We start from the raw sequence: 26,872 nt of genomic DNA, 5'->3' as shown, positions 1-26,872 counted from the left end.
TAATGCTCAGTTTGGGTTCCACAGGGCCATTTGGCTCCAGACTTCATTACAGCCTTGGTCCAAACATGGACAAAAGAGCTGAATGCCAGAGGTGAGGTGAAGGTGACTGCCTTCGAATTCAAGTCAGCATCTAACTGAGTTGGCATCAAGCAGCCTGAGCAAAACTGAAGTCAATGGGAACCAAAGAGAAAACTCTGCACTGGTTGGAGCCACAAAGCACAAAGGAAGATGGTTGTGATTATTGGAGGCTAATCATGTCAGCCCCAGGACCTCGTTGCAGGAGTTCATCAGAGTAGCGTGCAAGGTCCAAACATCTTCAGCTGCTTCATCAATGACTTTCCCTCCATCAACTGGTCAGAAGTGGCTGAAGATTGCACAGTCTTCAGTACCATTTGCAACTGTTCAGATACTGAAGCAGTTCACACCAGCACACAGTAAAAACTGGACAATATTTTGGCTTGGGATGATAAGTGGCAAGTAACATTTGCACTACACAAATGCAAGTAAGGATCATCTCCAACAAGAGCAAATCTAAGAATTTCTCCTTGATGTTCAACGGCATTTTCATTGCTGAAAATTCTACAGCAAGTAACTTACCTCCTCACTCCCCAGAGCCTATCCATCATCTACAATGCAGAAATTCTCTCCACTTTCTGGACTACAACTCCAACAACGCTCAAGAAGCTCAAAACCATCCAGAACAAAGCAGCCCACTTGATTGGCACCCCACCTACCACTTTATACATTTACCACCACTACATGAAAGCTGCAGTGTAGCAACTTGCCAAGGCTCCTTTGACAGCACCTTCTAAACCCACACCTCTATCACCTAATAAGACACAGCAGAATGCATGAGAATACCACTACCGACATTTCCCTCCAAATCATGCACCATCCTGACTTGGAAACACGTTACTGTTCCTTCATGGTTGTTGAGTCAAAACCTTGGAATTCCTTTGCTAACAACACTGTGCATGTATCTAGAGTCATAGAGTCACAGAGTTATACAGCACAGAAACAGGCCCTTTGGCCCATCATGTCCCCGCCAGCCATCAAGTACCTATCTATTCAAATCCCATTTTCCAGCAATTGGCCCGTAACCCTGTATGCTATGGCATTTCAAGTACTCATCTAAATACTTCTTAAATGTTGTGAGGGTTCCTCCTCTACCAGCCTCTCAGGCAGTGTGTTCCAGATTCCGACCACCCTCTGGGTGAAAATTTTTTTCCTCAAATCCCCTCTAAACATTCTGTTCCTTACCTTAAATCTATGCCCCCTGGTTATTGACTAAGGGGAAATGTTTCTTCCTATCCACCCTATCTGCCCCTCTTAATTTGTATACCTTTATCAGGTCCCCCCTCAGCTTTCTCTGCTCTAAGGAAAACAACCCTAGCCTACCCAGTCTTTCTTCATAACTGAAATCTTCCTGTCCAGGCAACATCCCGGTGAATCTCCTCTGCATCCTCTCCAGTGTAATCACATCCTTCCTATAGCGACCAGAACTGCACACAGTACTCCAGCTGTGGCCTAACTAGCGTTTTATACAGCTCCAACATAACCTCCCTGCTCTTATATTCCATGCCTCGGCTAATAAAGGCAAGTATCCCACGTGCCTTCTTAATCACCTTATCTACCTGTGCTGCTGCCTTCAGAGATCTATGGATATGTACAGCAAGGGCCCTCTGATCCTCTGTACTTCCTAAGGTCCTACCATTCACTGTGTTTTCCCTTGCCGTGTTAGTCCTCCCAAAATACATCACCTCACACTTCTCAGGATTAAATTCCATTTGCCACTGCTCTGCCCATCTTACCACCCCATCTATATTGTCCTGTAATCTAAGGCTTTCCTCCTCACTATTTACGACACCACCAATTTTCATGTCTTCTGCCAACTTACTGATCATACCTCCTATATTCACGTCTAAATCATTAATGTACACTACAAACAGCAAGGATCCCAGCACCAATCCCTGCAGTACACCACCCATCACAGGCTTCCAATTGCAAAACAACCTTTGACCATCACCCTCTGCCTCCTGCCACTAAACCAATTTTGGGTCCAATTTGCCAAATTGCCCTGGATCACACAGGCTCTTACCTTCTTGACCATTCTCTCATGCGGGACCTTGTCAAAAGCTTTACTGAAGCCCATGTAGACTACATCAATTGCACTACCCTAATCTAATACAACTAGTCACCTCCTCAAAAAATTAAATCAAATTTGTTAAACATGATCTCTCCCTGACAAAGCCATGCTGACTATCCCTGATTAATCCCTGCCTTTCCAAATGGAGATGAATCCTGTCCCTCAGAATTTTTTCTAACAGTTCCCCTACCACTGGTATTAGACTTACTGGCCTGTAACTACGTGGTTTATCCTAACTACCTTTCTTGAATAATGGTACCACATTCGCTGTTCTCCAATCCTTTGGCACCTCTCCTGTGGCCAGAGACGTATTGGAAATTAGCGACAGAGTCCCTGTAATCTTCTCCCTTGCCTCGCTTAGCAGCCTCGGATACATCTCATCTGGGCCTGGGAATTTATCCACTTTTAAGCCCTCTAAAACCATTATTTCCTCCTCCCTTTCAATGCTAATTTGTTCAAGTATATCATAGTCCCCAACCCTAATTTCTATATCTAGATCATCCTTCTCCATAGTGAAAATAGATGAAAAATAATCATTTAAAACCCCACCTACATCCTCTGGCTCCACGCACAGATTGCCACTTTGGTCCCTAATGGACCCTACTCTTTCCTTGGTTATCCTCTTGCCCTTAATATATTTATGAAATGCCTTGGGATTTTCCTTTATCTTGCCCACCAGTATTTTTTCATGCCCCTTCTTTGTTCTCCTAATAATACTTCCTATACTGTACTAGGGCTTCCGCTGTTTTCAGCCCTCCATATCTGCCATAAGCCTCCTTTTTTCCCTTATCCAATCCTCTATGTCCTTTGACATCCAGGGTTCCCTGGACTTGTTGATCCTACCCTTCACCTTAACGCAAACGTGTTGGCTCTGAACTCTCACAATTTCCTTTTTGAATGACTCCCACTGGTCTGATGTAGACTTTCCTAAAAGTAGCAGCTTTGGCCAGATCCTGTCTTATCATATTGAAATTGGCCTTCCCCCAATTCAGGACCTTAATTTCTGGTCCATCTTTGTCCTTTTCTATAACTACCTTAAATCTTACAGAGTTATGATCACTATCCCCAAAATGCTCCCCCACTGCCACTTGCTCGGCTTCATTTTCTAAGATCAGGTCCAGTACTGCTCCTTCTCTTGTTGGACTTTCTATGTGCTGGCTCAAAAAGTTCTTTTGGATGCACTTTAAGAACTCTGCCCCCTCTAAGCCTTTCACACTAAGACTATTCCAGTTAATATTGTGGAGGTTGAAATCCCATACTATTATTACCCTATTATTTTTACACTTCTCTAAGATTTGCCTACATATCTGCTCCTCCATCTCCCACTGACAGTTTGGAGGCCTATTGTACACTCATGGCAGTGATTGTCCCCTTTTTGTTTTTAAGTTCTACCCATATGGTCTCATTTGAGGAACCTTCTAGGATGCCATCCCTCCTTACTGCACTAATTGACTCCTTGATCAATAGAGCAATGCCACCTCCTCTTTTACATACCTCCGTCATGCCTAAAGATTCTATATCCTGGAATATTGAGCTGCCAGTCCTGCCCTTCCCTCAACCATGTCTCTGTGATAGCAACAATGTCATATTCCCATGTGTTAATCAATGCCCTCAATCCATCTGCCTTACTTGTAAGACTCCTTGTGTTAAAATAGATGCAATCCAGCCTTGCATTCTTGCCTTGTGCCAGGTCTATATTTGCTCTGCCTTCCAGACTGACTTAATTTCTCTTCTAGATTTGGATGTGCATCACTCCCTACTGTCCCTCCACTCTGTATCCCATCCCCCTGCCAAATTAGTTTAAACCTCCCCCACAACAGTACTAGCAAACCTCCCTGCAAGGATGTTGGTCCCATTATGTTTCAGGAACAATCACAAAGATTGCAACAGTTCAAGAAGGAGGATTACCAAGGACATTTAGGGATGGGCAATAAATGTTGGCCATGCTGGCAGCACTTGCATCCTGTAAACAAATATAAAAAGACTCAAAACAAAAACAGAATTACCTGGAAAACTCAGCAGGTCTGGCAGCATCGGCGGAGAAGAAAAGAGTTGACGTTTCGAGTCCTCATGACCCTTCGACAGAACTTGAGTGAGTCCAAGAAAGGGGTGACCTGCTGAGTTTTTCCAGGTAATTCTGTTTTTGTTTTGGATTTCCAGCATCCACAGTTTTTTTGTTTTTATATAAAAAGACTCAAACTGGTGGGCTTACAGTCTCTGCAGCTAATATGTGTCAGTGGAGATGAACAGTTCTCAATATGTCAAATAAATAGAGAATTCTGTTCTCACATGATTGATACTTCATCCTTTCTTAGCCATGTAAATATTCCAGCCATACAGCAGAGATCGTTTCAGAAGCTGTTGAGATATCATCAATTTGTTCATTTTGGCCTTCTAGATGAAGGAAAAGCTAATGAATATGAGGAGTGGAGTAGCTCTGAGGGAAAAAAGGAATCTTAAGTTGAATAAAAATTCTGTTCCTTTAGAAATATGGTGACCTATAAACCATTACTTTTTGTAAGCTGATACAGCTTTCTCCCTTATGCTGAAATAGTTCCTTTATTAGATGGTTTCAATTTACTCTTAGCTCACTTAATTACCAAGTACTTCCAATTAGAAACATGAAACCACCCTGTCAGCATGCAAAAGCATAATAGAATTCTGCCTTTTGGGTCGTGTCAACTCTCCTATATTAATGGATTTTGTGCATTTCATAAACTAATAGATGAACATACAGGCTATTATTTGAATTGGAAATATATCAGGTATCAGTTTGACATGATGACACAGAACTTGTTGCCAAAATAATGGCAAGATTAAAGGAGCTTACCGTTATAAATGTAAATCATGCATCAAATTCTGACAGGAAAGAGCTACCCCGTAAATTGTGAACGCCATGATTTACCAGACGATTTGTGCTGCTCCACTGTTAGCCTCATAAAAGCAGCAACTATCCCTTTATATCCCCATGAGTTTCAAGAAGTTGCTGCATTTGTGCATTAATTGTCCATTAAACTCCCCACAGGAAGTTAGGGTGAAAGCTTAACAGCATAAGTACCCTTTTAATGAGGAAATTTATGTTCCTGTAATGCCAATCAACTTTTCTGGCCCAGAAAGGTAGCAATTTAAGCTGTGCAGTCTCAGCCCTATGGATAGTAAATCGTAGTTAGAGATTTTGAAACTTAAAATGATTTCCTTTTAATTTGTTTCTTACTTTTTCCTTCTGTCTTATTTTTCTTGGCTTTCCCAGCACAGGAGAGAAACAGCCCATGACTGGAGGAGCAGCGAGCAATGGGAAAATGAATGGCAGTGCATTAGCCTTAGGTCTGAACACTGGAGCGGCGACAGTGAGAGAGACTGCAGGGGAGGGAGAGGCAGCATGTGGCCCACCACACACTCTCCCTCCCCTGCAGCCTCTCTCACCATCGCCGCTCCAGTGCTCAGACCTAAGGCTGCCAGCGGGTTGGGGGGAGGGGGCCATGGGGGAAGTGGGGCTGCCTGCCAGGTAGGGAGGAGAGCCTGTGTGGGAGCATCTGTCTGCCAGGGTGGCGCGAGGGAACAGGCTAAAAGGGGGTGGGTGGAGAGAGGTTGCCTGCTGGAGGGAAAGGGGTCACAGAACATCTTCTCCATCTGCAGAAGCAGTGAGCAGGTTTCAGCGCTGCTGGGAATTACTCTGGATTGACCAACGTCATTTTCCACTGTCATCCTAAAACTTAGAATACAATGATCACTGTCCCCTAAATGTTCCCCCACTGACACTTGATCTACTTAGCCCACCTCATTCTCAAGAACCAGGTCTAGCAGTTCCTCCTTTCTTGTTGAATTGGACACATACTGCTGTAGGAAATTCTCCTGAACACAATCTAGGAACGCTTGTCCCCCACTGCCTTTTACACTATCACTATCCTAGTCTATATCCGATTAAAGTCCCCCATTATAATGACTCTATGATGTTTACACCTCCCTGTAATCTCCTTGCAGATTTGTTCCCCAATATCCTTCCCACTAGCTGGTGATCTATATATTACATTGAGCAATGTAATTGCACCTTCTTATTCTTTAGCTCTAGCCAAATCGATTCTGTCCTTGAATCCTCTGACACATCCTCTTTCTCCAGTGCTGCAATACTCTCCTTAACCAAAAACGCCACCCCTCCTCCTTTTTTCCCTTTCCAATATTTTCTGAACATCTTGTAATCAGGAATATTTAACACCCAGATCTGCCCTTCCTTGAACCAAGTCTCCGTTATCACCACAACATCATAATCCCACAAGGCAATCTGTGCCTGTGACTCCCTAATTTTATTAACTGTACTCCGTGCATTCACATACATGCAGTGTAACCTGATTTAGACTTCATTACTTGCTCCCCTACTCCAACTCATTCTATTAACTTACTATTCTCTATTTTAGTGTTTTCTGCCTCTCCCAGCATTCTGTGCACCCTGGTATTACTTTTTAATATTCACTCCTGGTCCCCACACCCCTGCTGAGTTAGCTTAAACCCTGCCCAATAGCACCAGCAAAACAACCCGCAAGGAAGTCAGTCCTGGCTCTGTTCAGATGCAACCTGTCCAGCTTGTACAGGTGTCATCTTCCCCAGAGTCAGTCCCAGGGTCCCAGGGATCTAAGCTCCTCCCTCCTGCACCAATTTTCCAACCACACATTCAGCTGTCTTATCTTCCTATTTCTGTACTCATTTGCAGGTGGCACTGGGACTAATCCGGATGATTACTATTTTAGAGGTCCTGCTTGCTAATTTTCTACCTAGCTCCCTAAATTCTGATTACAAGACCACATCCCCTTTCCTACCTATGTCGTTAGTACCAATGTGGACCACGACTTTTGGCTGTTTGCACTCCCCCACAAGAATGTCCTGCAGCTGTTCTGTGACATCCTTGACCCTAGCACCAGGGAGGCAATAAACCATCCTGGAGTCACTTTGAAGGCTGCAGCAATGCCTGTCTGCTCTCCTAACTAAAGAATCCCCTACCAGTACTGCCCTTCTGCTATTCTTCCTCCCCTCCTGTACAGCTGAGCCACATGTGATGCCATGGACTTGGGTCTTGCTGCACTCCACCAAGGATCCACTGATATCCAGAATGGAAAGCCATTTAGTGAGCAGGACCTCTGGGAACTCCTGCACCACCTGCCTGTTTCTCTTGGACAGCTTGGCGGTCACCCATTCCCTATCTGCCTGCTTGCCCCTAACTTGCGGTGTGACCACCTCTCTGAACGTGCTATCCACATAGTTCCCTGCCTCATGGATGCACCTCAGTGATTCCATCCACTGCTCAAGCTCTGAAGCGCGGAGCTCAAGCTTGTGCAGCCAGTGACACTTCCTACACATGGGCTCACCTGGGTCACGAGAAGTGTCCACAACTCCTCATGTGCCAGAGGACGGGCATTCTGCTTGGCTGAGCTGTCCTGCCATGCCTTAACCTTAAACTTTTAAATCACTTTTTTTCTTAAAATTTAGTTACTTTAACTTGCTTTAACCTTACTCTTGTACTATTAGTTATAACCTGAAGATTAGTAGAAAGTAGAAATTCCTCGCCCTTACTCACAAATCAACTCCCCCTCCTGTGCTTTAAAATTCTTACTTTCTCTGTGCTTGTTTAGAAATTTACGTTTCTGTACTTGCACTATTTTCAATCTCCCAACTGTCTCTCAATTCACGCTGTTTTATCTCCTGAATTCTCGCAGTTTTATCCCCTGAACTCCAGCTGTTTTATCTCCTGAACTCCCACGTTTTATCTCCATTTAGGACAGCGAGGAAAACTTGTGATCTCAATCTGTCAACGTGGACTGGAGCTGTGTACCATTCAGGCAACGACAGCGAAAGATTTTGTAGGTCACATCTACCAGGGGTCTGTTGAGTCTGAAAATTAGGTAAGGACATCTATTTTATTATGTAAGCTAGCCAAACAACTTCCAAAGAAATCTCTCCTCAAGTGCTTTTATGGATGTTATATTATTCTCTTTCTGTGTCTGTATAATAAATAACTTGCATTTTTATGGTGCTTTTTATGACCTTAGGACATCCCTAAGTGCTTCACAATCAATGAAATACTTTGGAAGTGTAGTCACTGTTGTAATGAAGGAAATGTAATGAAGTAAATGATCAATTATTTTAGGGGAGTCTAAGACTAGGAAGCATAACCTAAAAATTAGAACCAGGTCTTTCAGGAGTGAGAAGATAGAAGTTTGGAACTCTCTTCTGCAAACGGCAGTTGATGCTAGATCAATATCAAAGCTTGATCAATTGTAATCTTAAATCTGAGATTAAAATCTGGGATGCTTTTTATTGTATTCTGTACCACTTAATTGCTTTTTACTTATGTAAGTCCTATCTCCCAGTTACTGTGGCCAGCAAAATCTGTGGGTCCACTTTCATTATAACTCCAGCAGAAGGTCCATGGAATAGGTTGGGTCTTGGATAGGCCAGTTCCCGGCCTGCACTGCTGTTGCCAGAAGTCCCGATAGGGACAGAACCTCTGATTGTATTTGGATGTGAGGAACTACTTTTGATGCAAAGAGGCTTACCAATACCAGGCAAGGCATGATCTACCTTGGGATCCGAGCATTGATGGGGGCATCAGGGATTTCTTGGATTCCAGGATCTGAGTCCAGGAGCTAACTAATGTTAACCAAGAATCCAGGCCTTCTCCAATAGGTAAATGCACTTGTAATGGCACAGATACCAATCCAGGGATATAAATCAGGAAATTTTCTCCATACTCTGACGAGATTAGTGATGGATACCCTAATTGGTAGATCCAGGTATCTGTGCCTGGATCAAATGCCTCTTGGAGTTCAGGGCCCTTTCTTGAGAGGAACAAAAAGAATCAGAACCAGCAAAACTCCACAATGTGTTGCAGGCAACCTGCTGCATGTTTCCTGCTGGGTCCCCTATTTTGAGAAATGCAGAAGTGCATAATAAGGTAAGGAATGAGTCTGTTCACTTACACAGTGTTCAGCTCTGTTTACAATTCATTTGATAATGAAGCAACCTATGCTAGCCTACAACAGGCTAGCCTGACAAGTGGCAGGAAAAATTTCTACCCTGAGTGACAGATAATAACAATCTTGAACAAGAAGAAGCTCAGCCACATCTGCCTGACTTTTAACAGCTCCACTACCAGCATCAAAATCATGGGATCGCTATTGACCAGAGGTTTAACTGGACAGCCATAAGTAGTTTGTAAACAAGTGCAGTGCAAAGGCTGGGGAACCTGCAATGAGTGGCCAGATCTCTGAAAGCTTCTCCACCATCTATGATGCAAAAGTATGTTGGAAGACTCACCATTCATAGTTGAGAAGCTTGACACCATCCAGGATAGAACAGTCACTTAATCAGCCTTATTACCACTGGATTTAGTAATCCACCATCAGTGTACTGTGGCTGCAATATGTACCATCTACAGAATAGTCGCTTGTTAGAACAGAATTTGAACTTTGCTGAAAAGGGAGACATGTTGCTTACGCTTTTTGTCTTGCACTGATCAGGACAAATGCAAGAAAGCCAAATTTCAAACAATCACAACAGGATGCTACAGGAGAACAGGGTGCTGATTGGTTAGCAAGTCGATTCTGAATAGCCGAGGTGTTGCCGTGGAGAAAACAACAGAGAACAAGGTAATTCAAAAAAGGTGCAAGGATTGAACACACTCCTTTTGTTTGCAGAGAACAGGTCCCCGCATATGAATGTATGCCACTTCTAGCAAACATAGATGAGCCAAGTTACAATCTTGAATAAAAGCAAAGTACTGCAGATGCTGGAAATCTGAAACAAAACCAGAAAATGCTGGAAAAGCTCAACAGGTCTAGCAGCATCTGTGGAGAGAGAAACAGTCAACGTTTTGAGTCCGTATGACTCTTCTTTAGAGTTATCATGAATGATTATCTTAAATTGATTATTAGTTTAGTTATTAGCACACTTAGGATTGTTCAGAAAGTGCTGCCCAATCACAGAATCAACTCCGACAAAGGATGTTGTGTTTTAGATTTTGCAAGCACGGATGGCTAAGTACAGTTTGTACTCTGCCTATTATGAACAACTGATTCAATCAGCCAATTTCTGGAACGCACAGCATATATAGCTGGCATCGCATGGCACTGATATTCATACACAACATTGCTCAATTGTTTAGGAAGCAGAATGTCTTTTTGGACTGACAGCAGCATCCTGTTAGTTCAAATTACCACTTGTGTAGCCATCGCATAGCAGCAGTATGGAACAGCTTAATTAAACTGTTGTTCAAATTTTTGAGATACTTTGCCTTTCCAGGTAATTTGAGGTAGACCAGGCACTTTTCAGGTCTGAAAGTGATGGCCTTAAGCCCATTTTGTGAATTAGTGTGATACACAGCAAGCCATCTGATCAGGATAGCCATTGTCCCACAGGATAAATCTGATGCACTTTATTTCTACGTCAAGCTTATAAGGTGAACAAATGTCTAGGCTCCTATTTAAAAGATTGCTGATGAGGCAAATCTTATAGCATGAACCTATACGAATCCCAGTATGTATAATGACTGGTGAAGGCAGGCTTGCGTAGACAGTAGTGGAGAACCCATTAGTGGATTTTTGAACTAGAATGTTGAGGAAGGGAGTGCATTAGACTGTTCTCATCTCAAAAGTGAATTTGAGTGTGAGATGGAGCTTATTAAGGTCTGTAATGGAATCCTTACATGTGTCTGCAGATTCAACCATACTCAACTTGCTCTTGCAAAACCCAAAACATAACATCTGCTGCTAGATGTGATTCTGCAATTGGGCAGCACTTGCTGAACATTCCTGAGTGTGCCAATTAGTACACTAACAACCAATTTAAGAGAGTCAGTCAAGCTTGTAACATGGCTCATTTATGCTTGCTAGAAGCAATACACATACATATGCAGGTACCCCTTCTCTACAAACAAACAGATTATGTTCAAGCCTGTGCTTTTTTTGAATTACCTGGGAGCTTGGGAAGCCTATAGCTCTCCATTACTTTCTCCAGGGCAATGCATCAGCTACTCAGTGTCCACTTGCGAACCAATGATCACCCATTTCTTCCGAAGGATAAATTGCTGAATATTGACTGGTGGCTTGAAATTTGGCATCCTTGTGTTTGTCTTCAGGAATGCATGGTGTGAAAAGCTTTGGCAACATGTCTCTCTTTTCAGTGATATCTACAGAATGCGCTGTAGCAACTCACCAATCTTACTTCAACGGTACCTCATTCCCTGGTGATCTCTCCCACCAAGAAGGGCAAGAACAGCTTTATTGCCACCTCCACATTCCCGCTAGGCCACACATTATCCTGAACTAGATGTGTATTTCTGTTGGTCTGTTATCATTTGCCCATTTTCCTGGAATTTCCTACCTATCAAAATTAAAGGAGCACCATCAGCACAGTAGTGGACAGTGATTCCATGAAAACAACCACCATCACCCATGGGAAACTAGAGGTGAAAACAAAATTTTAACAAACATTGACAGCTGAGCCATGCTGTTGGTGCTGACCAATGACAAGGCAGCAGGAATGGCTGCCTATGTTAGCTAATGCATTAGGTACTTATTTCATGTGTGTGTTGCCAGCACATTGGCTGAATGGGTCGGTGATCCCTGTGCTATATAAGGAGGCTAAGGCAAAAAATATGTGCAGGAAACCTTATCAGCCACCGAAAGATCTGTACTGTGGTATGAGTTGGATGTAAGACACTAAGTGATTCCATGCTATTGCAAAAACTACATAGTTAATTACATATTGGTCATTGCAAGGTCAAGCAGATATGGTTGGCACCTTTGTGTGTGAGTCCAAGTTGGCTTTAGTGTCTACTGATTTCCCTGACATGACTTTTTTCATCTACTACACTTAAGACATGAAATATTGTGGTTGAGTTGCTTTCAAATCACTGAGGTAACTGCACTTTCCAAAGGGCATTCATTGTGCTTGGTGTATTGCAGTCAGAAGCTTTTGCTCACCCACTACTTTCAACTGGTGTCTCGATAGGTGCTCAGAAAAGCAGTTTAAGATTGTAATTTGCGGGAAGGGATGGGGAATCAGTGCAGTTAAGTTAAACTGGCCATTTTAACTGCTTGTCACCTACCTTCTGCTGGGTGGGCAGTGTTAAAATTTGCTCTCAAGATTCAGCTGCTTCTCTCAGTTCACCAGCATTCACTCCACGGGTCGCTCTGGAACAAACAGGACAAACAACTGTAAATGTTAGTTGGCAACTATGTTAGCACTCAATATTAGTGAACCATAAATAGTTAATACACAAAATATTTGTTCAAAATTTTAAAAATGCATTAATACTGGAAATATTTGCTAAGACACAACACAAAAATTATTTTCAGAAAATTGTCTTTGTTTCATTATGTCCTTTTAGACTTAGAGTATAATTAGTCTCTCTTTACAATCTATTTATAATGTATGTATATGGTGTTGGGTGGGACTTCTGCCCAAAAGTCAAATATTTGAAAAGTCCTCATTAGCATGGTGTATCATTCCCATCATTACTCAGACCAAGTGAGTGAAGAATAGAGGCACATTTTCAATGGTCAAAATGCTTGCTTTCCAATTTCCAAAGCTCCACCAAGCTAAAACCTGTCACCAGTACCATTACTAACAAGTGGAAAATTGCTGCCACTAAGTCAGTTTGAAAGAATGCCATTATTAAAAAATGTAATTAATATTATAACTCCATGATGGTACAGTGATTAGGATTCAGTGCTGTCACTGCATCCTGAGTTCAATTGCCGGTCAAGATCTATTTGAACAAATTGAAACAGGCTTGTTAAATAAGCACTTCCTGTTTCTAACATTTCTAATGTTACCTTCCTTTGTTGTGTCTCCCTCAGTATTTTTTAAGCATGTATGTTTCTCTTGCTCTTTAAGTGTAATGTTCTGTGCCACACACACTGCCCTATTCCAGGCTGCTGCCATTGTTGTTCTATAACCCAATATCCAAAAATAATTACAGCACTACAAGACAAAATTACTGTATCTAGGATAGATCTTTTCTCTTTCTTTGTTTCTTGTTCGTTCACAAGATTCCTGCCCCAGGCAGTTCAATTTGTGAGTGCATGGGTTGAATGAGCTGCTGATATTCCTCACTCTCTCACTTCATTTGGCAATGTATCCAAACATTTATATGAGGCTCCTCAAATAGCACACACAAAATCAGGAAGTGGCTAGATCTGAACTTATGCATGAACATGCCAGGAATTCATGTCAAAGCTCATTAAAGCAACGCCTTCAGACATGTTTCTTTACATAAGTGGGAAACAACTGTATCGTTAATGACTGCACTTTAGTTTATGTTTTCTCATAATCGTTACAGTTGCTAGTTAACTTCTTTGTCAGCAGTGCTCACAGGTTAAAGTGCAAATTTCTGAATTTCGAGTTTTGATTTGAATTTTAAAAAGAGTTGCTTGACATTCTTTTGTAGCTGATAATATCCTGATGGAGTGTGACTGTGCCCCACATATTTGGGGCACAGTCAGAGAGGGTGTTCCCAGCACAAAGCACATGGTACACTGGAAAGATGCTGAGGCTGTGGGAGCAGGGTTTTTTTTATTATTCATTCACGGGATATGGGCTTCGTTGGCTGGGCCAGCATTTATTGCCCAGCCCTAGTTGTCCTTGAGAAGGTGGTGGTGAGCTGCCTTCTTGAACCGCTGCTGTCCATGTGGTGTGGGTACACGCACAGTGCTGTTAGGAAGGGAGTTCCAGGATTTTGGCCCAGTGGCAGTGAAGGAACAGCGATATATTTCCAAGTCAGTATGGTGAGTGACTTGGAGGGGAACTTCCAGGTGATGGTGTTCCCATCTATCTGCTTCCCTTGTCCTTCTAGGTGGTAGTGGTCATGGGTTTGGCAGGTGCGGCGAAGGAGCCTTGGTGAATTCCTGAAGTGCATCTTGTAGGTGGTACACATTGCTGCCACTGTGCGTCGGTGGTGGAGGAAGTGAAAGTTTGTGGATGTGGTGCCAATCAAGCAGGCTGCTTTGTCCTGGATGGTGTCAAGCTGCTTGAGTGTTGTGGGAGCTGCACTCATCCAGGCAAGTGGGGAGTATTCCACCACACTCCAGACTTGTGCCTTGTAGATGGTGGACAGGCATTAGGGAGTCAGGAGCTGGGTCACTCACTGCACTATTCCTAGCCTCTGACCTGCTCTTGTAGCCACAGTATTCATTTGGCTAGTCCAGTTCAGTTTCTGGTCAATGGTAACCCCCAGAATGTTGATAGTGGGGGATTCAGTGATGGTAAGGCCATTGAACATCAAGGGGCGATGGTTGGATTCTCTCTTGTTGGAGATGGTCATTGCCTGATACTTGTGTGGCGCGAATGTTATTTACCACTTTTCAGCCCAAGCCTGGATGTTCAGCAAGTCTGGCAGCATCTGTGAAGAGGAACACAGTTAATGTTTTGAGTCCGAATGATCCTTCAACAGAACTAAGTAAAAATAGAAGAGAGGTGAAATATAAGCTGGTTTAAAGGAGGGGGGGGGCGGCGGGGTGGAACAAGTAGAGCCAGTGATAGGTGGAGATAACCAAAAGATGTCACAGACAAAAGGACAAAGAGGTGTTGAAGGTGGTGATATTATCTAAGGACTGTGCTAATTAAGGGTAGAAAGCAGGACAAGCAAGGTACAGATGGCCCTAGTGGGGGTGGGGTGGGGTGAAGGAATCGAAAAAGGCAAATATAAAACAATGGATGGAAATACATTTAAAAATAAGGAAATAGGTGGGAAAGAAAAACCTATATAAATTATTGGAAAAAAAAGTGGGGGGATCAGAAAGGGGGTGGGGATGGAGGAGAGAGTTCATGATCTAGAATTATTGAACTCAATATTCAGTCCAGAAGGCTGTAAAGTGCCTAGTAGGAAGATGAGGTGCTGTTCCTCCAGTTTGCGTTGAGCTTTACTGGAATAATGCAGCTGGCCAAGGATGGACATGTGGACATAAGAGCAGGGTGGAGTGTTGAAATGGCAAGCAACATGGAGGTCTGGGTAATGCTTGCGGACAGACCGAAGGTGTTCTGCAAAGATGTCACCCAGTCTGCGTTTGGTCTCTCCAATGTAGAAGAAACCGCATTGGGAGCAACAAATGCAGTAGACTAAATTGAGGGAAGTGTAAGTGAAATGCTGCTTCACTTGAAAGGAGTGTTTGGGCCCTTGGACGGTGAGGAGAGAGGAAGTGAAGGGGCAGGTGTTGCATCTTTTGCGTGGGCATTAGGAGGTGCCATAGGTGGGGGTTGAGGAGTAGGGGGTGATGGAGGAGTAGACCAGGGTGTCCCGGAGGGAACGATCCCTACGGAATGCCGACAGGGGGGTGAAGGGAAGATGTGTTTGGTGATGGCATCATGCTGGAGTTGGCGGAAATGGCGGAGGATGATCCTTTGAATGCAGAGGCTGGTGGGGTGATAAGTGAAGACAAGGGGGACCCTATCATTTTTCTGGGAGGGAGAGGAAGGTGTGAGGACGGATGCGCGGGAGATGGGCCGGACACGGTTGAGGGCCCTGTCAACGACCGTGTGTGGAAAACCTCAGTTAAGTAAGAAGGAAGACATGTCAGAGGAACTGTTTTTGAAAGTGCCTAGTAGGAAGATGAGGTGCTGTTCCTCCAGTTTGCGTTGAGCTTTACTGGAATAATGCAGCTGGCCAAGGATGGACATGTGGACATAAGAGCAGGGTGGAGTGTTGGAAATGGCAAGCAACATCAGAACAAATGCGACGGAGGTGAAGGAACTGAGAGAATGGGATGGAGTCCTTACAGGAAGCGGGGTGTGAGGATCTGTAGTCGAGCTAGCTGTGGGAGTCGATAGGCTTGTAATGGATATTGGTGGACAGTCTATCACCAGAAATTGAGACTGAGAGATCAAGGAAGGGAAGGGAAGTGTCAGAAATGGACCATATGAAAATGATGGAGGGGTGGAAATTGGAAGCAAAATTAATAAAATTTTCCAGGTCCAGACGAGAGCATGAAGCAGCACCGAAGTAATCATCGATGTACCGGAGAAAGAGTTGTGGGAGGGGGCCGGAGTAGGACTGGAACAAGGAATGTTCCACATACCCCATAAGAGACAGGCATAGCTGGGGCCCATGTGGGTACCCATAGCCGCACCTTTTATTTGGAGGAAGTGAGAGAAGTTTAAGGAGAAATTGTTCAATGTGAGAACAAGTTCAGCCAGACGGAGGAGAGTACGGGTGGATGGGGATTGTTCAGGCTGCTGTTCGAGGAAGAAGCAGAGAGCCATTAGACCATCCCGGTGGCGGATGGAGGTGTAGAAGGATTGGACGTCCGTGGTGAAGAGGAGGCGGTTGGGGCCAGGGAACTGGAAATTGTTGATATGATGTAGGGTGTCAGAGGAATCATGGATGTAGGTGGGAAGGGACTGGACAAGGGGAGAGAGAATGGAGTCAAGATAGCAAGAAATGAGTTCCATGGAACAGGAACAGGTTGACACGATTGGTCTGCCGGGACAGTCCTGTTTGTGGATTTTGGGTAGGAGATAGAAGTGGGCCGTCCAAGGTTGGGAGACTATGAGGTTGGAAGCTGTGGAAAGAAGATCTCCAGAGGAGATGAGGTCAGTAAAGTCCTGGAAACAGTGGCTTGATGTTTAGTGGTGGGGTCATGGTCCAGGGGGAGGTAGGAGGAAGTGTCTGTGAGTTGATGCTCAGCCTCTGTGAGATAGAGGTCAGTGTGCCAGACAACAACAGCACCACCCTTGTCAGTGGGTTTGATGACAATGTCAGGGTTAGACCTGAGAGAACGGAGTGCAGCAAGTTCAGAGAGAGACAGGTTAGAGTGGGTGAGAAGAACAGAGAAATTGAGACTACTAATGTCGCGCTGACAATTCTCAATGAAAAGATCAAGAGAAGGTAAGAATCCAGAGAGGGAGCATCTTCCGACTAGGCACTTTACAGCCTTCCGGACTGAATATTAAGTTCTACAATTTTAGATCATGAACTCTCTCCTCCATCCCCACCCCCTTTCCGATCCCCCCCCCCCCTTTTTTTTCCAATAATTTATATAGGTTTTTCTTTTCCCATCTATTTCCATTTATTTAAATGTATTTCCATCCATTGTTTTATCTCTACCTTTTAGCCTTTTTTGATTCCTTCACCCCACCCCACCCCCACTAGGGCTATCTGTACCTTGCTTGTCCTGCATTCTACCCTTAATTAGCACATTCCTTTAGATAATATCACCACCTTCAACACCTCTTTGTCCTTTTGTCTGTGACATCTTTTGGTTATCTCCACCTATCACTGGCTCTATTTGTTCCCCACCGCTCCCCACCCCCCACCACCCCCCAAACCAGCTTAGATTTCTTCTTTTTCTACTTAGTTCTGTTAAAGGATCATTCGGACTCGAAACATTAACTGTGTTCCTCTTCGCAGATGCTGCCAGAATTGCTGAGTTTTTCCAGGTATTTTTGTTTTTGTTTTGGATTTCCAGCATCCACGCTTTTTTTGCTTTTATCAAGACTGGATATTGTCCAGGTCTTGATGCATTTGGACATAGACTGCTTCAGTATCTGAGGAGTTGCCATTGGTACTGAGCATTGTGCAATCATCAGCGAACATCCCCACTTCTGACCTTATGACAGAAGGAAGGTCAGTGATGAAGCAGCTGAAGATGGTTGGGCCTAGGACACTACCCTGAGGAACTCCTGCAGTGATGTCCTGGAGCTGAGATGACTGACCTCCAACAACCACAACCATCCTCCTTTGTGCTAGGTATGACTCCAACCTGTGGAGAGCTTTCCCCCTGATTTCCATTGGCTCCAGTTTTGCTCGGGCTCCTTGAGGCCACACTCTGTCAAATGCTGCCTTGATGTCAAGGGCAGTCACTCTCATCTCACCTCGAGAGTTCAGCTCTTATGTCCATGCTTGAACCAAGGCTGTAATGAGGTCAGGAGTTGTGTGGCCCTGGCGGAACTGGGCATCAGTGAGTAGGTTATTGCTAAGCAAATGCTGCTTGATAGCACTGTTGATGACCCCTTCCATTACTTTACTGATGATGGAGAGTAGATTGATGGGACGATAATTAGCCAGTTAGATTTGTCCTGCTTTTTTGTGTACAGGACATACCTGAGCAATTTTCCACATAGCCTGGTAGATGCCAGTTTTGTAGCTGTATTGGAACAGCTTGGCTAGGGGCGCAGCAAGTCTTGGAACCCAAGTCTTCAGTACTATCGCCAGAATATTGTCAGGGCCCATAGCCTTTGCAGTATCCAGTGCCTTCAGCGTTTCTTGATATCATGTGGAATTAATCAAATTGGCTGAAGACTGACATCTGTGATGCTGGGGACCTCTGGAAGAGGCTGAGATGGATCATCCACTCGGCACTTCTGGCTGAAGATTGTAGCAAATGCTTCAGCTTATTTTTTGCACTGATGTGCTGGGCTCCTTCATCATTGAGGATGGGGTTATTTGTGGAGCCTCCTCCTCCAGTGAGTTGTTTAATTGTCCACCACCATTCACGACTGGATGTGGCAAGATTGCAGAGCGTAGATCTGATCCGTTGGTTGTGGGATCGCTTAACCCCATCTATCACTTGCAGCTTTTGCTGTTTGGCATGCAAGTAGTCCTGTGTTATAGCTTCATCAGGTTGACACCTCATTCTTAGGTATGCCTGGTGCTGCACCTGACATGCCTTCCTGCATCTATCCCATTTCTATCCCATTTCGCACGGTGGTAGTGCCACACAACACGATGGAGAGTATGCTCAATGTGAAGCTGGGACTTCGTTTCCACAACGACTCTGCGGTGGTCACTCCTACCGATACTGTCATGGACAGATGTATCTGCAGCAGGTAGATGGTGAGGATGAGGTCAAGTATGTTTTTCCCTCCTGTTAGTTCCCTAACCACTTGCTGCAGACCCAGTCTAGCAGCTATGTCTTTTAGCACTCAGCCAACTCGGTTTTTAGGAGACAGCAACTATTAAAGGGCTGCTGGCTTCACTTAAGGCGGAACATTTTTTAAACTAATTACTTTCATTGAAATGGCCTGATTTGTGGTCAAGTATTGGAGGCCAAGCAACGGACGGTTCAGCAATGGAGTGAAGCCCTATATGGAAGAGAAGCAAAGTGAGATTTTGTAACAAAGCTCCCAAGAAACATCCATTTTAAATGGATGCTGAGCAATCAAGCGATTTTCAGGTTTTCCAAACAGATTATCAGTAGCTCCCTTAACTTACATGGAACCCAGCGTGAGTTTTGTGGTGAGGTAATTCTCAGGCTCAAAGCACATGTCACCCTATATTGTGGGATGCTGTGCAATGTGGCACTGAGTATGCCAGAAGCCTCAGCAGCAAACAATACAGGACACACAGACCTGGATTTTTACTCCCCAGTTGGGTTGTAGGAGTTGGGAAATTTCCTGGCTCACTGCGCCCAGCTTGCGAGTAGCTCACGTGAATGGCAGGATTTTCACTCTGAAGGGACAGGTGCCGCTGCCCCCGGATGCAGATCAGAGGCAGCTGAGGCAGGCTGTTTGAAAGACCTGCCAGGGTTCTCTGGGACTTAATCTGAGTTATCTTGTTAAACATTGAGCTCTCTACCCCTCACCCTGGCCCTATCCATGCCCTATCCATGCCAGTCCATACCCCCACCCAATCCAATGGCCCCTTAAAGTCGCCATGCCAACTTAATGCCAACTCATGCCAATCCACCCATCACTTTTTGCCCTTATACCCTCTGTGCCAACTCATTGTGTATCAATGACGGGCAGACCTCAGGAGCCATGTTGAGATGAAATATAATGAAGTTCGAAATATCTATTACAGCCTTTACTATAGAAAAATAAAACTCTGATTTATGAAAGCTGATTCAAAATGTTTAAATCTCAAGTACTTAATTCCTTATAAAAACAAACAGAAATGTATTCATAAGACAGCTGACCTTTTTATAATGTTTAAACTGTCAAGCAAACTGTGAACTTAGGATCCCCCACTGAGATAATGATAGATTGTGGAAAGCAGCCAAGCATTAATAATCACATAATTTTAAACCCTGGGGAAATGTCAACAAACTGCTATTGTAATTGCTGGAACAGATTTTTTTCAACTCTCCCTGACAGAGGCAGCCTATTTTTAAATGTTTTTAAAGGGCTGGTTATTTAAATAACTTAACAGCTTGACAGTTCTATAGACCATATCCAACCTTCAGGAGCATTTTTGGCTACTCTAAAAATTTGTAATTTCCACAGCGTAGAGCGAAAATGGGATCTGTTTGAGCTCAGCACTAAGTTTGGGGTACCATCATGTGTTAATCATGCCCTGCCTCCTTTCCCCTACTAATGAAAATGAAATCTATCAGAAACAGGGACTGGACTTCCAAATCCAAATCTCACCCGCCATTTTTAAAGGTCCACGGAGTCTCCACAACTCTGTGAAAATCCGGACAACAGTGTTTCATTGTAGGACTTAACCTGAGCACTGGGGACTGTACTTTGCCCTCCATATCATACAGCTGACGCTCTCTACAGCTGGTTCACAGCAGGGAATCTACAGTTGAACTGCTTGAAACTTTCGCACCTGCTTTACTTTTTACTTAAATTCTGGAGCAATATGCCTGACCCTCAGCATTCAGCATCAAGGGAAGCTCCAGAGAACTGTCACTGACTCTGCACCCAATTAGAATGTATCTGTTTTTTCACACAAGTTGTTGTGATCTGGAATGTGCTGCCTGAAAGAGCAGTGGGTGCAGATTCAATAGTAACATTCAAAAGGGGAATTGGATAAATACTTGAAAGGGAACAAATTTCAGGGCTATGGGGAAAAGGCAGTAGGGGAGTGGGCCTAATTGGATAGCACTTTCAAAGAGCTGCACATGCATGATGGGCCAAATGGCCTCCTTCTGTGCTACATCCTACTATGATTCAGTACGACTCTCATTCTAGGCTCTAGAAAATGAGCACCCAGTCTGGTCTGATTATCCAGCCAGTTCAACTGACCAATCCAGGTTTGAAATTGCTAGCACTTTAGATGTAAGACCATTTTTCTCTGATGATCTAGTATGATTAACTGGGATGGGAGTAACCACTCCCTAACTAGGTTATTGATATAATGTTATTCTGGACTACTCTGCTTAATATCTAAACCAATATATTTAAAAGCTCCACAAGCTTGATTCCCAATTTTAAATTGTAGTCAAATTTTATTAAGAACACACTTCTCAAATTTTGCAGTACCACCCCATAAGAAATCATCAACATGCATCATGAAAATGCCTGAATGTGTTCCTTTATGATACCAATAAAAAATTGAAGGTTCTGCTTTTAGTTGAACACAACCCATTTTCAGCAAAACAGATCTCACTGAAAATTACCACACCCCAGAAATATCATTCCGCCCATAGACATATGTGTTTAGTTTCCATGGTTTTCCTTCAGCATCTACTACCTATTTAAGCAGCTTCAGAAACACTTCTCTCTGAAAAGTTTCACCCCGCAGAAACACAACTTTTATGTTGATTGGCCTATGCTCCCATGAATGAGGACAAAAGATCTAAAATGATTTTTAAGATTACTTTTCCAGCAGTAGAAGAGTCCATTCCAATATCCGTATCACCTAGACATTCTTCAAAATACCTAGCAACTTGCCTCACTTTGGCCTTATATCTCATCTGCAAGAGTATTTCAGTATAAATCCATCCATGTGACAAAGCTCGTTGCCCCTTAACTGGTACCTCAGAATAAACTGCAAGCTCTCTCCACTTATTTAATTCACTTTATTTTGCCTCTCTTATTAGTTTATCCTCAATTTTATTGACATGCACAAAAACTTCACGAGGATTTCTGCTTCTATTTCTGTTCCAAGGCTGTTCTGTGGCCTTTTATTTCATTATCTAAACTATTCAAGCTACAGCCACTACTTGCACCTTTAGGTCTGCCAGGACTATCACTGTAATTGGAGCGTTTTTTTCTGGTACGTGATCATTTTCTAATGCAAGAGTCATTTCTGAATCCACTACCCGTGCTTGAATTGTGCTTTCTTATTCTCCACTTACACCCCTTTTTGCCAGTCCATGGACCTTGCTTCTTGGTTATCAACCTGAACATTGAAACAGTATCTAAAATTGCCAATAGCTTTCCATGACAACCCCACAATTGTCAAACCCGTCCATTCACTCAGAGAGGAAGTACTGACATCCTTGAAGGTGGATAAATCACCATGGCCTGATGGATTGTAACCCAGCTTGTTAAAGGAAGCCAGAAAGGAAATAACGGATGTTCTGAGGATCATTTTCCAATCCTCACTAGATACAACCGAGATACCAGAGGACTGGAGGACTGTGAACATTGTATCAATATTTAAATAGGGTGCGAGGGATGGCCATAAAATTTTATGTTGGTCAGTCTGACTTCAGTGGTGGGAAAATTATTCAAATCAATTCTGAGAGATGGGATAAACTGTCACTAAGAAAGGCAGGGACTGGTCAGAGATAGTCAGCATAGTTTTGTTATGGGGAGATCATGTCTGACTAACTTAATAGAATTTTTTGAGGAAGTAACAAGGAGGATTGGTGAGGATAGTGCAGTGGATATTGTCTACATGGATTTTAGTAAGGCATTTGACAAGGTCCCACATAGCAAACTTGTCAAAAAAGTGTGATCCCATGGGATACAAAGGAAGGTGGCAAGTTAGATCCAAAATTTTCCCAGTGACAAGAAACAAAGGGTAGTAGTTGATGGGTGTTTTTGCGAATGGAAATCGGTTTCCAGTGGCATTCCACAGGGCTCAGTGTTGGGGCCCTTTCTGTTTGTGGTATATATTAATGATTTGGACTTAAATGTGCGAGGAATGATTGGGAAATTTGCAGCTGACACAAAAATTAGCCGTGTAGTTGATAGGAAAGAGGGTAGCTGTTGCCTCCAGAATTATATTAATGGTTTGGTTGAGTGGGCGGAAAAGTGGCAAAAGGAAATTCAATCCAGAAAAGTGTGAGGAAATGCATTTGGGGAGAGAAAACAAAGCAAGGGAATACTCAATAAATGGGAAGATATAGAGAGGAGTTGAGGAAGTGAGAAACTTTGGAGCACATGTTCACAGGTCCCTGAAGGTGGCAGGACAGGTGGATAAGGTAGTAAAGAAAGCATATAGAATGCTTTCCTTTATTGGACAAGGTATTGAATACAAAAGCAGGGATGTGATGATGGAACTATATAAAATGCTAGTTAGGTCACAGCTGGAATTTTGTGTACAGTTCCGGTCACTACATTACAGGAAGAACATAATGGTTCTGGAGAGAATACAGAGGAGATTTACAAGAATGTTGCCAAGGCTGGAAAATTGCAGCTATGAAGAAAGATTTGATAGGTTAGGTTTGTTTACCTTAGAACAGAGGAGTTTGAGGGGTTGATCTCATTGAGGTTTACAAGATTATGAGCGGCCGAGATAGGATAGTCCAGAAAGACATGTTTCCCCTAGCTGAGGTGTCAATTACCAGGGGGCGTAGATTTAAGGTGATTGGTAGAAGGATTAGAGAGCACATGGGGAAAACCTTTTTCACCCAGAGGGTAGTGGCCGTCTGGAATTCACTGCCTAAATTGGTGGTTGAGGCTGAAACGCTCAACTCATTTAAAAGGTACCTGGACCTGCACCTGAAGTGCTGTAACCTACAAGGCTATGGACCAGGTGCTGGAAAATGGGGTTAAAAATAAGTGGCTAGTTTCTTTTTATCTACTTTTCTTTGGCCGGCGCAGCTATGATGTGCTGAATGGCCTCTTTCTACATTAGAACTTTTCTATGGTTCTATGGTACTATCTAAGTACCCAATCTGGGCATTTGGTCTTTGGATGTGCTGGCTTTGTCCTGTGTGCCATGATCACTCACATTACCACTATTCAGCCCTTGATCGATTTAATTCAGTACCTCAGTACCTTCATCACAAAACACATGAACACTTGAGGTACAAGGCATCTTGTTTACTTCTATCAGTCCAGAGCTCTAATTTTGTAATCATTTCCAATTAATCATGAGAAATGAACCTTAGCTTTTTGATTGTCATGTTTAATAAGCACTGTCGTCCTGTTATGACCTTTACCTTTCCAGGGTCTTTCCATTCCTCATGACATTGTCTTTTCTAATACCTAAGTTTCCTAAATTAAATTGCCTTGCACGGTCTTAAATGATGCCTCAGAGCTCTCAGAATTTTCTCTGAGATTTCAGCCTTCTTGAAAGCTCATCTGTCTGCAGACAAAGCATTTAACTATGCAGAAAAGTTGAACTAATTGTATTACCTTCACTGGTAGAAGGACTATCAGACAATACAAATGGCAATTTGGGATGTCCCTCAATCACAAATTGATCGGGATTGTATCCTCCAACCATCTGGAGTGAATTATTTTCACGAATTGACCATTCCAGGGTGGTTGTCAACTTAACAAATTTTATGCAGCATTTCATTAATGATTGTATAATTCCTTTCACAGAGACCATTGCTGAAAGGACTCTCAGCTGCAGTGTTCACATCTTCACATGTCTCTGAACTCATCATTGGCAAATTCCCCTCCATTATCAGTCAAAAACTTTGCATCCCCAGTTTCGTCCCAATCCATTTCTCCATAATTTTGTCTAGAATTACTCTTGTTCTTACCAAATATTATTATGGAAATGCTAAATATGGTCACAAGATCTGCAAAATGTCAAATGGAAATATTTCTCTCTTTGTCTCATTCTATTAGATCCATGGCAAGTACCTCATTAAAGTCATGTGCCAATGGAAAGCTGACAATAGGATGTGGTGGCATCCAATGATACTTTTTACAGATTTCACACTTCTCACTAATCTCTTCTATCAGCCTGTATGCTCTTCATCAATCGCACCTACATCCTTTAGTAAGATTTTAAACCATTGACAAATAGGTGAGAAAATTGCCTCTGTAAATTTAAGATAATTTGCTTTGTTCTCTCTGATTCTTATCACCGGATGCCATTAATACTTGTCTAAGACTCTGACAAGAAATATTCGGTTTATCTAAGGGGATACAATAACGTCCTGACTAGGTAAACTGCAGATCTGCTGACTTTCCAAAACCAATTGCCTTATCATGCTCTATATCAAGTTTCATTTGTATGTTTTTCATAGGTTTACTCAACAGCATGGCACCTCACAAGGGACCAGATCGGTACTTCTCCAGGTATTTCAGATGGAATTAAACTTTCCTTAGTGACCTCAATATGTTGTCATCACCACATGAAAAACAAATAGTACTTTTACCTTCCTTCACCTTGCCTCAATACTTAGCACTTATTGTATCAAGGTAACAATTTAATTAATTTGTTTCACATACTGTTGAAGAGCAAGTATTATCTAGCACTGCACAGTTAAACTAATCTGCAACTAACAGATTCATCACAGGACTCAAACCCCTTATGACTAGTATAATTTTTTTTTTATTCACCATTAGCTTGATCGTCTACTCTATAATTCTCTACTTTATGTGTCATTTCAAGGATCCTGCCTCACTGCTTTGGACAGTTCATCATATTTTAAGACACAGCTAAAGCACCTCTTGACAATTCTTTGGGAAATCCTGGATTCATTTGCCCATTATTGTTGTCCTAATTCTGTCCTCTGCAATAAAAAACAGGCCTACTAAAGGTGTTTTTATCTTTATTCTGTCTTTAACCCTATCATTGTATTGACACCTTTGTCCAGTATCTAGACCATTTTGAAACCTAGCAATCAGTGAGCCCTTTATTCTTTGTGTTACCATGGAATGTCCCATTTGCTACACAAAGGCTTAAGAAAATGATTGTTTCCACAGGATTTTTTTTCAAGGTAGCAAATATCTGATCCAACACAGTATCCCTCTCTGAGAACCAAAAGCTAGTCAGAACAAGGAGCCTGTCCATGTGAGATAGCTTTGCACATTCCAGCATTTTACACCCTAGCACTGATCGAGGCATCCCCAGATTGATTTCTGTTAACCTTTTCTACAATCTGTTGAAGCCCATGATACATTTCTCCATAGATTTCAGAAAACAGATGGCCATTTTTTAAAAGTATAATCATGCCTTATAGGCATTTAACAGATCATCTTTCATATGAATTTTGTCCAAGAACTTGAATAGAGGTTCCAAACCTTCATCAGTATCCAACTGACAGGCGTCCAACTCACCAAACATTTTACTTCTGATTTTACTTCTCATAGGAAGCAACAACAAGGCCGTACCTTGTTTCCTCTTTGGTAGGGATGTGACCCTTGTTCACATGTCCACTTCATTGTTCCACTGGTCATATAGTTCAGACTCCATGAACATCAGAGGGTAATCATACCTTAACAATTTATACTTGCTTTCTGTAATTTTTCAAAATGACTACTAGGATTGTCATTTTCTGAATTTTTTTCCCTTGGCTTCCAACCATCTTCTGTTACCGTGTCAATTCCAGAAAGCCAGTTGGTGAAGGATAGAACTAGACCCAATCTGTACACGTTTTTATATTTAACCCACAACCACAGTTTTAGTCCATGTCCATTTAAGTGAATCTTCAGTTAATGCTGTCACCTGCATGCAAGTAAACAACATTAGTATGCAATTAACACTGCGGATCCCATTATTCCCACTATGTTCCTGTTATTGAGCATGCAACATGAAGACAGCAATTGGGTTCAAAATTGAATATATGTTGTTATGTTAAAAATGATATGTTATAAATGATATGCTGGGTCAATATCCTGGGACTCCCTTCCTAACAGCACTGTGGGTGTTCCTACAAC

Source organism: Carcharodon carcharias, chromosome 6 (assembly GCF_017639515.1).
Source record: "Carcharodon carcharias isolate sCarCar2 chromosome 6, sCarCar2.pri, whole genome shotgun sequence".
Lineage (NCBI taxonomy): Eukaryota > Metazoa > Chordata > Chondrichthyes > Lamniformes > Lamnidae > Carcharodon > Carcharodon carcharias.
This window is presented reverse-complemented; position numbering follows the sequence as displayed.